At 46.0% G+C, this 13,450-nt stretch overlaps 1 protein-coding gene across 10 annotated transcripts in view; it reads left to right on the top strand.

Annotated features, from left to right (window-relative positions):
• Nucleotides 1–4,626, top strand: part of MYT1 (myelin transcription factor 1) — a 74,799-nt gene extending 70,173 nt beyond the window's left edge. For 9 of the 10 annotated variants that reach the window (XM_036827324.1, XM_036827325.1, XM_036827322.1 and 6 more), the window contains one exon: nucleotides 672–682. The gene's annotated coding sequence lies outside the window, so the exon portion shown is untranslated. Of the gene's footprint in view, nucleotides 1–671; nucleotides 683–4,615 lie in introns of those variants that run through there. The other variant, XM_036827317.1, reaches the window with a different exon arrangement.
• Nucleotides 4,627–13,450: the final 8,824 nt, after the last annotated feature.

Below are 13,450 nucleotides of genomic sequence, written 5' to 3'. Positions count from 1 at the left end.
TCCTCCTTCTGGATCCTCCTGGAGAGGGTCCTCCTTCGCTGTGAGCCGGGGATGGTGGCGGCCACCAGGCAGCCCAGACCTGCTGTCAGAGCGGCCCCTCTCCAGTTGTTGTCTGGTGGGGATTCACTGCCACTGGAGCAGCCGTGGGTGTCCCACAAGGGCGGCCAGGCTCGTCCAAGATGTCTTCTCTGGATGCCTAAAGGCGGCCTCCTCTGATGCACACGTTTTCAGTCAGAAGCAGAGAGGAGTAAGACATGGTCCTTGCCCTGGGACCACGTTTTCCAGAACCTTCCTGATCATTCCGGAGCCACCTCGACACTGTACCCTCCCTGGGGGCCCCTCCACATTGATGCTGTTCACAGAGGTTACAGCAGCCTCCTGGCCTCATCCCCTGTGCTGACCCTGGGTGGGGGAAGGTCTGTCCCACATGATTCCTGCCAAGCTTGGGCCTGCGATCACGACCAGACCCTCAAGCGCGTTTCCTTCTTAAAGTGCTGAGTCTAGGGGCCTTTTAGAGTCCAGACAACTTTAAATTGAGAAACGATGTGTGCATGTTCAGAGGGGATCTTTTCCTGGCCCACAGCCCGCCCCGAATCCTTTAGTGCGGCAGGGACACTTCCCAGCTCACGGTCTCCACGTGTCCTGTGAATACAACACTCAGAGCGGTCCAGGCCCTGGGCAGGTCGACCCTCTCTGTGCGGCAGTTTCCTCATCAGTTCAGGGGGCATACGCGCTGAGACATGTGCGTGCACTGCAGTGGGGCCCAGGCTGCCCTGGGACGTCTGGACGCCCCACCCCTGCCATCGCATGTCCCCGGGAAGCCAGATCAGAGGCATCTGTGAGAGGGGTTCATGGTGGTGGCGATCTGCTCCAGGCCTCAAGGCTCGCCCCCGTCCACAGAGCTCGGCCCCAGGGGCCATCCACACCCACCCCGCACTCATGCTGGAGGGGCCCTAGGGCACCTCCAACAGGTTTATGCGCCCCTGGGTGGCCAGTGGTGTGGGGGAGAGATGCTGCAGCTGCCCTGCACGTTGGAGCCCTGCGTCGGGACTGGCGGTCTTCAAACGTTGTTCAGTCACCTAAACCCTTTAGATGGAGCGTCACCTGGAGCCCCCACGCTGCTCTGGCGGAGGCTGAGGGTCAGACTGGTGTGGCCGTGGGCGGCCAAGCACAGAACCCGTGCGCAGCAGGGTGGGGGATTTGTAGGGCTGGAGGAGGGCCCAGGAAGTGTGTCTGGACAGTGGTGCGGGGCAGCAAGTGGGCCCGAGTTAGGGGTGCTGGACGAGGCGCCCCTCACGGGGGCTCCTGGTTTCTGACACGTTAGCACAGGTGCCAGCTCTCTGGCTTGAGTCCAGGCCCGTCTCATACCTGGGAACCTTGAGCAGGACGCTTCCAGCCTCTGTGCCTCAGTTTCCTTCTCTGTAAAGGGGTCCACAGCACATGCTGCTGAAGGAGAGTGGGAGGGAGCGAGCAGGAGCCCAGGCCCCGGGGTCACAAACCACCCCTGACACTCTGGGGACACCCTCTAGCCCGCCTCTCCTTCTTGCAGCCCCCATCAGCACCAGCCATCACTCCTGGCTCCAAGATCTGCCCCTGGTGGGTTACCAGACACCTGATGTCTGACCACAGCTGCCAGCTAAGCCCTGGGTTTGGAGGCGCCCCCCAGGGCACTCCTGTCTGCAAAGTCTAACTGCCACCCACCTGGTGCCCACAGGGTGAACACAGCTGCTGCTGCCACCTGCACTAGCAACTGGTCTTGTCCACTGACAGCTGCAGCCAGAGGTTCTGGAGTTTGCTCTTCCCAGGCTGGCCCCATGTCTCCAAGGCTGCTACCCGCTTATGCTCTCCCCTCAAGCTTTCCCTCTCATAAGTCATAAAACACAGTGGGAGCTGGCTGAGGGGCTGGCTAAGGGGGAGGGGACCCTCGAATCCCGGGAACGGCATCCTAAGAAATGCGGATGTCAGCCCCTCACGGGGCTTCCACCCCAGGTGTCCTGTAGACAGACCTCTGGACCCTGATCTGGCACCACTTCTGTGTCAGGACCCTGTATTAGCCAGGGTTCTCCAGAGGAACAGAACCAAGAGGAGATACCTATATCAGCTATATCTATATCTATATCTGTATCTGTATTTGTATCCGTATCCATATCCGTATCCGTAGCTATATCCATATCATGTGTATCTATCTATACCCATACATCTGTATCTGTATATGGAGAGCGGTTTATTTTCTGGAACTGGCTCACACAATGTGGGGGGGGTAAGTCTGCAATCTGTAGGGCAGGCCAACAGCCTGGAGACCCAGGAAGAGTTGATGTCTGGAGGTGGGTGGCGGTGAGAGGGTGGGGAGTGGGATCTCCATCTTTGCTCTTAGGGCCTCAGCTACATGGCTGAGGCCCTCCTCCATTCTGATGGGTAATTTGCTTTATTCAAAGTTTACTGATGTAAATGTTAACCACGTTTAAAAAATACCCTCACAGCAACACCTAACTGGTATTTGACCAAATATCTGGGCACCATAACCTAGTCAAGTGGACACATAAAAGTAATCATTGCAGATTCCTGTGCCCAGGCATTGCTAACCTTTTATTAAGGTGGTTTGTTTTAAGATGAGAAGTTATTTTTCAGAATCCCTTCCCAATCATTTTACTTATATGAATACGTTTGAGTTCACCAATATTTTCAGATCAACATCAAACTGCAGTCACCATATAGTACAAATAGCAGAGAAGCCTCAACTCATATCTGAAACTGTGGTTAATTCCACCACAAATGGCTTAAAATGAAGAAGAACAAACTTTTTTCTCTTTTCAGATGACCTAGTTTGGGCGCTCTCAACACAGCAGTGCAGCGGCGACGCCTTGTGGTCAATATCGGGTCTCGTCATTGCCATGGCCTGGCCCTGGGATGAGGATCCGTCCTGCCTCACTTCACAGATGGCCAGAGGCAGGAGAGAAGGTGCAGGTGTTAACAGCGTTCACTTGCGCTGAGGCCCCCTCCTTGACCCCCCCGTGGAGTTTGATGCGTCTGTGGGCAGTAATCTCACTCCGAGGCCCCAGATGCGGAGAGTGGACGTGAGCCCTGCCCCCTCCGTTGGAGGAGACGTTGGAAGCAGGGCTGGGGGTGGGGTGGGGTGGGGGAGGCATGTTTTAGTTACTGTAATTGCAAAAGCAATTCTTGTCCATTGTAAAAACAGCACTGAAGTAGGTAAAGTGAGAAGTGACATCCTTGTCCAGGACTGAGGCACACTAAGAAATAATCTTATATATTTACCCACAGAGTTATCATTTCCAGGGCTCTTCATTCTTTTGTGTAGATCTGTATTTCCATCTGTTATTATTTGCTTTCTGCATGAAAAACTCACTTTATCATTTCATGTGTCAACTTAAAAAAATGCACAACGTGAGAGTTGCGAGTTAAGTTTTTTTTTTTTTTAAAATTTATTTATTTATTTATTTATTTATGGCTGTGTTGGGTCCTCGCGAGGCCACTCCTCGTCGCGGTGCGCGGGCCTCTCACTATCGCAGCCTCTCTTATTGCGGGGCACAGGCTCCAGACGCGCAGGCTCAGCAGTTGTGGCTCACGGGCCCAGTCGCTCCGCGGCACGTGGGATCCTCCCAGACCAGGGCTCGAACCCGTGTCCCCTGCATTGGCAGGCAGACTCTCAACCACTGCGCCATCAGGGAAGCCCGAGGGCCACTCTTCATCGCGGTGCGCGGGCCTCTCACTGTCGCGGCCTCTCTTGTTGCGGAGCACAGGCTCCAGACGCGCAGGCTCAGCAGTTGTGGCTCACGGGCCCAGTTGCTCCGCGGCATGTGGGATCGTCCCAGACCAGGGCTCGAACCCGTGTCCCCTGCATTGGCAGGCGGATTCTCAACCACTGCGCCACCAGGGAAGCCCGCGAGTTAAGTTTTATTTGGGGCAAAATGAGGACTGCAGCCTGGGAGACAGTGTCCCAGATATCTCTGAGAAACCGCTCCAAAGAAGTGGGGGGGAAGGTCAGTATATACGTGATTCTGGTGAAGGGGGAGTACATGCAATCGAGCACATATTTTTTTTTTTTTTTTAAAACACAGTAAAGCAGGAATGCCTTTTTTATTTGTTTATTTATTTATTTTATTTATGGCTGTGTTTTGGGTCTTCGTTTCTCTGCGAGGGCTTTCTCTAGTTGTGGCAAGTGGGGGCCACTCTTCATCGCGGTGCGCGGGCCTCTCATTATTGCGGCCTCTCTTTTTGCGGAGCACAGGCTCCAGATGCGCAGGCTCAGTAATTGTGGCTCACGGGCCCAGTTGCTCTGCGGCATGTGGGATCTTCCCAGACCAGGACTCGAACCCGTGTCCCCTGCATTGGCAGGCGGATTCTCAACCACTGCGCCACCAGGGAAGCCCGAGCACATATTTTTTTGCAGAAGGTTTCTGCTAGTCACGAGGAGCTGTTGTCATCATGATGGATTTTAGTGCTTTTCTAGATATGAGGAGATATAAGAATTGGGCTCATAAAATCGGCTCCTGAAAATATCTAACTATCTGAAGACCTGTTCTGCCACTTTTTCCCCGAGCACAGAGCGCCTCATTTCTGCTCTCCACCCTGAACTCCTTCCAGGGGGTGTTGAAAGTCAGCAGCTGCAGCTGCAGGAGAGCACATGATTTAATCTTTGTAGAGGTAGCTGGCAAGTGCCCATGGCAAGGGACGATTTATTGTTGACACATGTCGTGTGGGTCTGCTGCTGCTTCTAGCTTTTGTATGTCTGAAAAAAATTTCATCTCCTTTTTAAAAAAAATTAATATACTTCACTTTTTGCGAGTAGTTTTATGTTTACAGAAAAATAGGGGATAGTACAGAGACTTCCCATATACCCTCTCTCCCCTGCACACGGTTTACCCTGTTATTAACATCTTGCATTAATGTGGTACATTGTTACAACTGATGTACCAATATTGACACACTATTAAAGTCCATAAGCATTAGGGTTCACTCTTGGGGTTGTACATTCTGTGAGTTTTGACAATGCATATGTCATATAGCCACCATTACAGTATCACACAGAATAGTTTCACTGCCCTAAAAACCCATGTGCTTTGTTTATTTATCCCCCCCTTCCCCCAACCCCATCCCTGGCAACCACTAATCTTTCTATTTCTACAGTTTCGCCCTTTCCAAAATGTCGTATCATACCGTATGTACGTAATCACACAGTCTGTAGCCTCTTGAGACTGGTTTCTTTCATTTATTTAGAAATAGCATAAGGTTCCTCCCTGTCTTTTCATGGCTTGACAGCTCATTTCTTTTTAGTGCTGAAAAATAATATTCCATAGTTGGGATGTACCACAGTTGTGCACAAAAATTGGCAATTATGAATAAAGCTGCTATAAACATTCATGTGCAGGTTTTTGTGTGTACATAAGTTTTCAACTCCTTTGGGTAAATACCAAGGAGACTGCTGTATCTAATAAGACTGTTTAGCTCTGTAAGAAACTGCCAAAGTGTTTTCCAAAGTGGCTGTACAATTTTGCATTCCTACAAGCAATGAATGAGAGTTCCTGTTACTCCATATTCTTACCAGCATTTGGTGTTGTCAGTGTTTTGGGTTTTAGCCATTTGTAACAGGTGTGTAGTGTATCTCGTTGTTTTAATTTGCATTTCCCTGATGACATAGGATGTTGAACATCCTTTTATATGCTTATTTGCCATCTGTATGTCTTTTTTGCTGAGGCATCTATTCAGGTCTTTGGCCCATTTTAAAATTGGATTATTTGGCTTCTGTTGTTGTTGAGTTTTAAGAGTTCTTTATATATTTTGGATACGAGTCCTTTATAAGTTATGTGTTTTGCAAATAGTCTCTCTCAGTCTTTGGCTTATCCTTTCATTCTCTTAATAGTGTCTTTCACAGAGCAGAAGTTTTGAATTGTAATGAAATCCACCTTACTGGGACTTCCCTGGTGGCGCAGTGGTTAAGACTCCGCGCTCCCAATGCAGGGGGCCCGGGTTTGATCCCTGGTCTGGGAACTAGATCCCACATGCGTGCCACAACTAAGAGTTCGCATGCCACAACTAAGGAGCTGGCGAGACACAACTAAAGAGCCCGCCTGCCTCAACTAAGATCCAGTGCAACCAAAAAAAAAAAAGAAAGAAATCAACCTTACCAATTGTTTCTTTCATGAATCCTGTCTTTAATGTTGTATGTAAAACATCATCACCAAGCCAAAGGTCACCCAGATTTTCCTCTGTATCACCTTCTAGAACTTTTATGTGATAATTGTGAGGTTTGTGTCTAGATCCTTTTTTGTGTATCTGTATGTCCAGTTCTAGCACCATTTGTTGAAAAGACTATCCTTTCTCCATTGAATTGATTTGCTCCTTTGTCAAAGAACAGTTGACTATATTTGTGCAGGTCTTTTTACGGGCCCTCTATTCTGTTCTGTTGATCTATTCGTCTATTCTTTCATCAATACCACACTGTCTTCATTACTGTAACTTTAAATTAAATCTTGAAGTCGAGTAGTGTCAGTCTCCAATTTTATTCTTCTCCTTCAATATTGTGTCGGATATTCTTTTTTTTTTTTTTGGCCTTTCCACATAAACTTTAAGTCAGTTTGTTGATATCCACAAAATAGCTTGCTGGGATTTTGACTGGATTGCATTGAATCTACAGATCAATGTGGGATGAACTGACATTTTAACAACATTGAGTCTTCCTATCTGTGAACATGGAATATCTATTCATTTATTTAGGTTTTCTTTGATTTCTTTAATCAGAGTATTGTAGTTTTCCTCTTATCCATCTTGTACTTTTTTGGGTTAGATTTATACCTAAGGTTTTTTTTTGTTTGTTTGTTTGTTTGTTTGTTTTGGTGCTAATGTAAATGTTGTGTTCTTTATTTCAAATTCCAATTGTCCATTGCTGGTAAATAGGAAAGCAATAGATTTTTGTATATTAACATTGTATTCTGAAACCTTTCTATAATCATTTATTAGTTCAGGAGGTTTTTGTTTGTTTATTTTTAATAGATTTTGGGGGTATATTCTATGTAGACAATCTTGTCATCTGTGAACAAAGACAGTTATTTCTTCCTTCCAAATCTGCATACCTTTTCTCTCCTTTTCATGTCTTATTGGATTAGCTAGAGCTTCTAGTACAATGTTGAAGAGAAGTGGTGAGAACATTCTTGCCTTATTCCCAATTTTATGGGAAAGTATCTGTTTTCTCATCCAGTATGATGTTTGCTGTGGGTTTTCTGTAGATGTTCTTTACTAAATTGAGAAAGTTCCCCTCTAATCCTAGTTTGCTAAGAGTTTTTATAATGAATGGGTATTAGATTTTGTCAGAAGCTTTTTCTGCATCTGACAAAATCCAATTTCATATCCAAAATTGATATGATCATAAGATTTTTTTAGCCTGTTGATGTGATGGATTACTTTGAAATGTTAAATGCTTCCCTGAAATAAACTGCACTTGGTCATGGTGTGTAATTCATTCTATATATTATTGGATTCAATTTGTACATATTGGATTTTTGTGTCTATGCTCATGCGAGATATTGGTTTGTATTGGGTTGGCCAAAAAGTGCCTTCAGTTTTTAAGTAAAAATAAAAGACAGATTTTTCATTTTCACAAAGACCTTTATTGAACAATGTATTCACTCTTTTGTTCCACTACCTTCTGCCATTTTTCAGGCAACTTCATCATTCCATCTTCCCAAAACTTTCTGTCTTTTTGAGCAAAGAACTGTTCCAGGTGCTTCTTACAGTCTTCCAGGGAATTGAAATTTTTTCCATTAAGAGATTTTGTAAAGACCTAAATAAATGGAAATCCAAAGGTGCAATATCTGGGGAATATGGCAGATGAATCAGAACTTCCCAGCCAAGCTGTAACAGTTTTGCCTGGTCATCAAAGAAACATGTGGTCTTGCATTATCCTGATGGAAGATTTTGCATTTTCTGTTGACTAATTGTGGACGCTTTTCGCTTTTTGTTGAGTGCTGCTTTCAGTTGGTCTAATTGGGAGCAATACTTGTTGGAATTAATCGTTTGGTTTTCTGGAAGGAGCTCAGAATAGAGGACTCCTTTCTAATCCTACCATATAAACAACATCACATTCTTTGGATGAAGACCAGCCTTTCGTGTGGTTGGTGGTGGTTCATTTTGCTTGCCCCACGGTTTCTTCTGTTCCACGTTATTGTACAGTATCCACTTTTCATCGCCCGTCACAATTTGTTTTAAAATGGAACGTTTTTGTTATGTTTAAGCAGAGAATTGCATGCGGAAATACGGTCAAGAAGGTTTTTTTTCACTTAACTTATGTGGAACCCAAACATCAAAGCAATTAACATAACCAAGCTGGTGGAAATGATTTTCAATGCTTGATTTGGATGTTTTGAGTATGTCAGCTATCTCTCGCGTGATATAACATTGATTGTTCTCAATCAATGTCTCTATTTGATCCCTGTCAACTTCAACTGCTCTACCTGACTGTGGAGAATCGTCCAGTGAGAAATCTCCAGCGCGAAACTTCACAAACCACTTTTGACATGGTCAATTAGTCACAGCACCTTCTCCATACACTGCACAAATCTGTTTTTGCGTTTCATTGCATTTTTACCTTTCTTGAAATAATAAAGCATAATATGCTGAAAATGTTGCTTTTTTTCCTTCCATCTTCAATATTAAAATGGTTACACAAAAATTCACCGATTTTGATGTCTTGTTTTAAATGCATGCTGATATGACAGCTGTCACATACAATCTAACAAAATTGCTTCGAATGAAGTTAAAGACAGCTAAGTGCTACTAGAGCAATCTTACAGAAAAAAACAAATGAAACTTTTGGCCAACCCAATACTTTCCCTTTCTTGTAATGTCTTTGTCTAGTTTTGGTATTAGGGAAATTCCGGTCTCGTAGAATGAGTTAGGAAGTGTTCCCTAGCTTCTGTTTCGTGGAAGAGATCAGATAACTGGTATCATTTCTTCCTTAAGTATTTGGTAAATTCACCAGTAAACCCATCTGTGCCTGGTGCTTTCTGTTTTGGAAGGTTATTAATTATTGATTTCTTTCATAGATGTAGGACTATTCACATGATCTATATATCCTTGTATGAGTTTGGTAACTTGCGTCTTAAAAGGAACTGGTTCATTTTTTTAGATTATCATATTTGTGAGCTAGAGTTGTTCACGATATTCTTTTTTTAAAAAATTAATTATTTATTTGGCTGCACTGGGTCTTCGTTGCTGTGTGCAGGCTTTCTCTAGTTGTGGCGAGTGCGGGCTACTCTTCACTGTGGTGTGCGGGCTTCTCATTGCAGTGGTTTCTCTTGTTGTGGAGCACGGGCTCTTGGCGTGTGGGCTTCAGTAGGTGCAGCACATGGGCTCAGTAGTTGTGGCACACAGGCTTCGTTGCTCCGCAGCATGTGGGATCTTCAAGGACCAGGGCTCGCACCTGTGTCCCCTGCATTGGCAGGTGGATTCTTAACCACTGCGCCAGCAGGGAAGTCCCCACAATATTCTTTCATTATGCTTTTAATATTCATGGGATCCATAGTGATGGCCCTTATTTCATTTCTGATAATTAATAATTTGTATCTTCTTTTTTTCTTGGTTAGCCTGGCTAGAGGTTTATCAGTTTTATCAATCTTTTCAGAGAACCACCTGCTGGTTTCACGCATTTCCCCTATTGATTTCTTGTTTTCTGTTTCATTGATTTCTGCTCTAATTTTTATTATTTCTTTTCTTCTGCTCACTTTGGATGTAATTTGCTGTTTGCTGTGTCAGTCCCAGCCTATTGATGGTGATGCTCTCAGCTAGGAACGCCTGAGGCACTTTCTGGGCCTGTATTACTTGTAGTGAGCCCCGGGGACATCCCCCCTAACCCTGCTACTGGGGCAATGTTGTGGCTGGACTGGCCCTTGTGGTTCTTATTACGATCACTGGATGCACTTTAGCAAAAACCATGAGGGAACTCTGAGGAACAAGATTTATTACTCACAGGTGCTGGAGGGTACATGGCACAGCTCAGGGCCACACAGCAGGGTCAGAGGGGGAGAAAGAGAGCCTGGGGCTTTGCCTTTATTAGGGTCTGAGGGTGGGGTGCCTAGGATCATGGGGTCACGCATTATTGGCAAGCCTGGAGCATAAGGGCAGGAATTAGGGAGTAGGCAGGGTCATTCAGGTGCTCAGTTTTCCAGGTCTCCCAGGGTTTTCTGAAACGGGAGCTCCATGCAAGGGGGGAGGGGAATTCCCTACCTGATTGTTTTGCTAGTAGTCGTGTCATACAGCTGGTGATATGTTTATTCACGAGCCATGTCATCTGACACGGATGCCTCGGTAATCAAAGCTTCACGCCGGGCACTTACACTACACCCTTCTCCCCTTTGTTTTTGTTTTTTAATTTATTTATTTTTGGCTGTGTTTGGTCTTCGTTGCTGTGCACAGGCTTTCTCTAGTTGTGGCGAGTGGGGGCTACTCTTCCTTGCGGTGCGCAGGCTTCTCCTTGTGGTGGCTTCTCTTGTTGCAGAGCATGGGCTCTAGGCGCGTGGGCTTCAGTAGTTGCAGCATGTGGGCTCAGCAGTTGTGGCGCACGGGCTTAGCTGCTCCGTGGCATGTGGGATCTTCCCAGAGCAGGGATCAAACCTGTGTCCCCTGCATTGGCAGGCGGATTCTTATCCATTGCACCACTGGGGAAGCCCCTCCCCTTTGTTTTTGAAAGTTAGAATTCTAGGGTGGCAGGGTTTTGTTCTCCCTTTCGGTATTTTTTTTTTTTTTAAATTTATTTATTTATTATTTATGGGTGTGTTGGGTCTTCGTTTCTGTGCGAGGGCTTTCTCTAGTTGCAGCAAGCGGGGGCCACTCTTCATCGCGGTGCGCGGGCCTCTCATTATCGTGGCCTGTCTTGTTGCGGAGCACAAGCTCCAGACGCGCAGGCTCAGTAATTGTGGCTCTCGGGCCTAGTTGCTCCGCGGCATATGGGATCTTCCCGGACCGGGGCTCGAACCCGTGTCCCCTGCGTTGGCAGGCAGATTCTCAACCACTGCGCCACCAGGGAAGCCCTCGGTATTTTAAATGTTACTTCACTGTCTTCTTGCTTGTATTGTTTCCATCAGGAAATCTGCTGTCAGCCTTATTTTTATTCCTTTGTACATAATGTGTTTTTTTCTCTGGGAGTTTAAAATTTTTTTCTCTTTATCACTGGTTGAGCAACTCGATTGTGTTATACCTTGGTGTAGTTTCCTTCATGTTTCTGGGCTTGAGGTACATTGAGGTTTGTAGTTTTCATCAAATTTGGAAAATTTTCAGCCTTTGTTTTTTCAGATAATTTTTTCTCTCCCAACCTGTCTTTCCTTCTTTCTGGGACACTAATTCCATGTATATTAGGCCACTTGAGGTTGTCCCACAGTTGTCACTGAGGCTGTTAACTTTTTATTCTCATTTCTCTCCATGTTTTATTTGGGACAGTTCCTATTGCTATCTCTTCAAACCTTTCTGCAGCAATGTCTAATCTGCTGCTAATAACATCCGTGTATTTTTCAACTCAGACATTATAATTTTCATTTCTAGAAGTTATATTTGAGTCTTTTTTTGTAACCTCTATGTCTCTACTTAACTGTTTTCAATACTTGATATTCACCTATAGCACCCGTGTTAGTGTCTTTGTCTACTGATACTAAGATCTATGTCAACTCTGGGCCAGTTTCAATTGCTTGATTTTTCTCCTCATTAGGAGTTGTATTTTCCTCCTTTGTGCACCTGACAATTTTAGATTGGATGCCAGACACTGTGAATTTTACCTTGTTGAGGCTTGGATATTTTCTGTTCTTAAAAATATTCTTGAGCTTTGTTTTGGGATACAGTTAGAAGGAAATAGTTTGATTCTTCCAAATCTTTCTTTGATTTGTTAGGTGGGGTCTGTGCAGTGACCAGTCTGGGGCTAATTATTCCTCACTACTGAGGCAAGAGCCTTCTCCGTCCTCTACCCAATGTCCAATGAACCAAGAGGTCTTCCAGTCTGGCTGGTGGGAACCCGCACTACTTCCTGCCTTGTTACGGTGTGGGGCATTACCTCGAATCCTTCTGGGCAGTTCTTCTCCCAGACTTGGGTTGTTTACTGACATGCATGTGCTGATTAGTTCTCTGCTGAAAATTTGGTGGGGGGATCTCCTGCAGATCCCCAAGTTCCTTCTCAATGTTGCTTTCTCCTCACCAGCTGTGGCCTCTAGCTGCCTTGGCTTCCCTGAATTCTCAGTTTTATCTCCTCGACTCAGGGAGTCCTTCTGGCTCTGCTTGGGTTCCCTTTCTCTGCACTGCAGCCTGGAGATTCTCACAGTGGTAAGATGGGGGCAATTGCAGGGCTCAGCCCATTGGTTCTTCATCTCTCTGAGCTTTGTTGCATAATGTTTAGTGTCCCGAGAACTGTTGCATCACATATTTTGTCCATTTCTTTGTTGTTTCATGAATGGGGGCAAGTCCAACTCCTGTCACTGCATCTTGGTCAGAGCTTCAGAGTTTCTTAGTACAGAGTTTCAGTTTGGAATTGTGAAAAAATTCTGGAGATCGATAGTGGTGATGGTTGCACAACAATGAGAATGTACTTGATGCCACTGAACTGTTCACTTAAAAATGGTTAAAATGGTAAATTTTATGTTATCTATATATTACCACACACAAAAAAAACCTTAAAAAAAAAGGGCTACCTGAACAAAGGGAAGTCCTAGTACTGTTCTTTGAAGATGACAACACAACCCCGCATGTGGCTCCAGCCTCCGGTATGCTCCTGCCTCAGGCCTATGCATGACCACCCCTGTGCCTGGGGACCCCTCCTCCAGATACATCAACGATGAGTGGCCCACAAATCACCCAACCCAGGCCTACATCTTTCAGTGAGCTTTCCCAATACCTGTTAGAGACACCCCACAGCTCCCCATGGTGTGCCCCCCACTCCCTGGGACAAGGAATAATCCCAGATCACCCAACTACAGTGTGTCTGGTGGCCTTGGCAGGGCACGGACATCTCTTTTACAGATGGACGAATTCTGCATGGGCTGGATGCAGTCAGGAAGCAGGGGTATCTAAATGAGTGACGCCTGTGAGGGCAGAGGCAGGCTCAGCTGTGCTGACGGAGGAGCAGGCCTCATTGCTGTGGGCTGGGAGAGGGCACGCTGGTGTCAGAGACCTGGTTTTGGCCTCCGCCTGGACACAATTATGATGTGGCCTTTGTCACAGTGCAGCTCTTCTGCCAGATGTCTGTGTCCAGCAGGACAACCACGGGACCACCTTGCTGTGAGCCCAGGCCAACTCCCATCGTCAGGGCTGCTCTTCTTCTTGGAGAGCACGCTAATGTCTACTCCAAGGAAATAATCTCTGTAAAGTGCTTAGCATGATGCTCTACAAAGACCAATACTGATGGTATGTTGTCTATTATTTATATTAGGAAGACCACTCGGCAGAGCAGAGGGAGGGGTGG

The sequence above is a fragment of the Balaenoptera musculus genome, chromosome 15, assembly GCF_009873245.2.
Source record: "Balaenoptera musculus isolate JJ_BM4_2016_0621 chromosome 15, mBalMus1.pri.v3, whole genome shotgun sequence".
Taxonomy (NCBI): Eukaryota; Metazoa; Chordata; class Mammalia; order Artiodactyla; family Balaenopteridae; genus Balaenoptera; species Balaenoptera musculus.
Note: the sequence above shows the minus strand (reverse complement) of the source record. Positions and strands in the feature narration are given on the sequence as shown.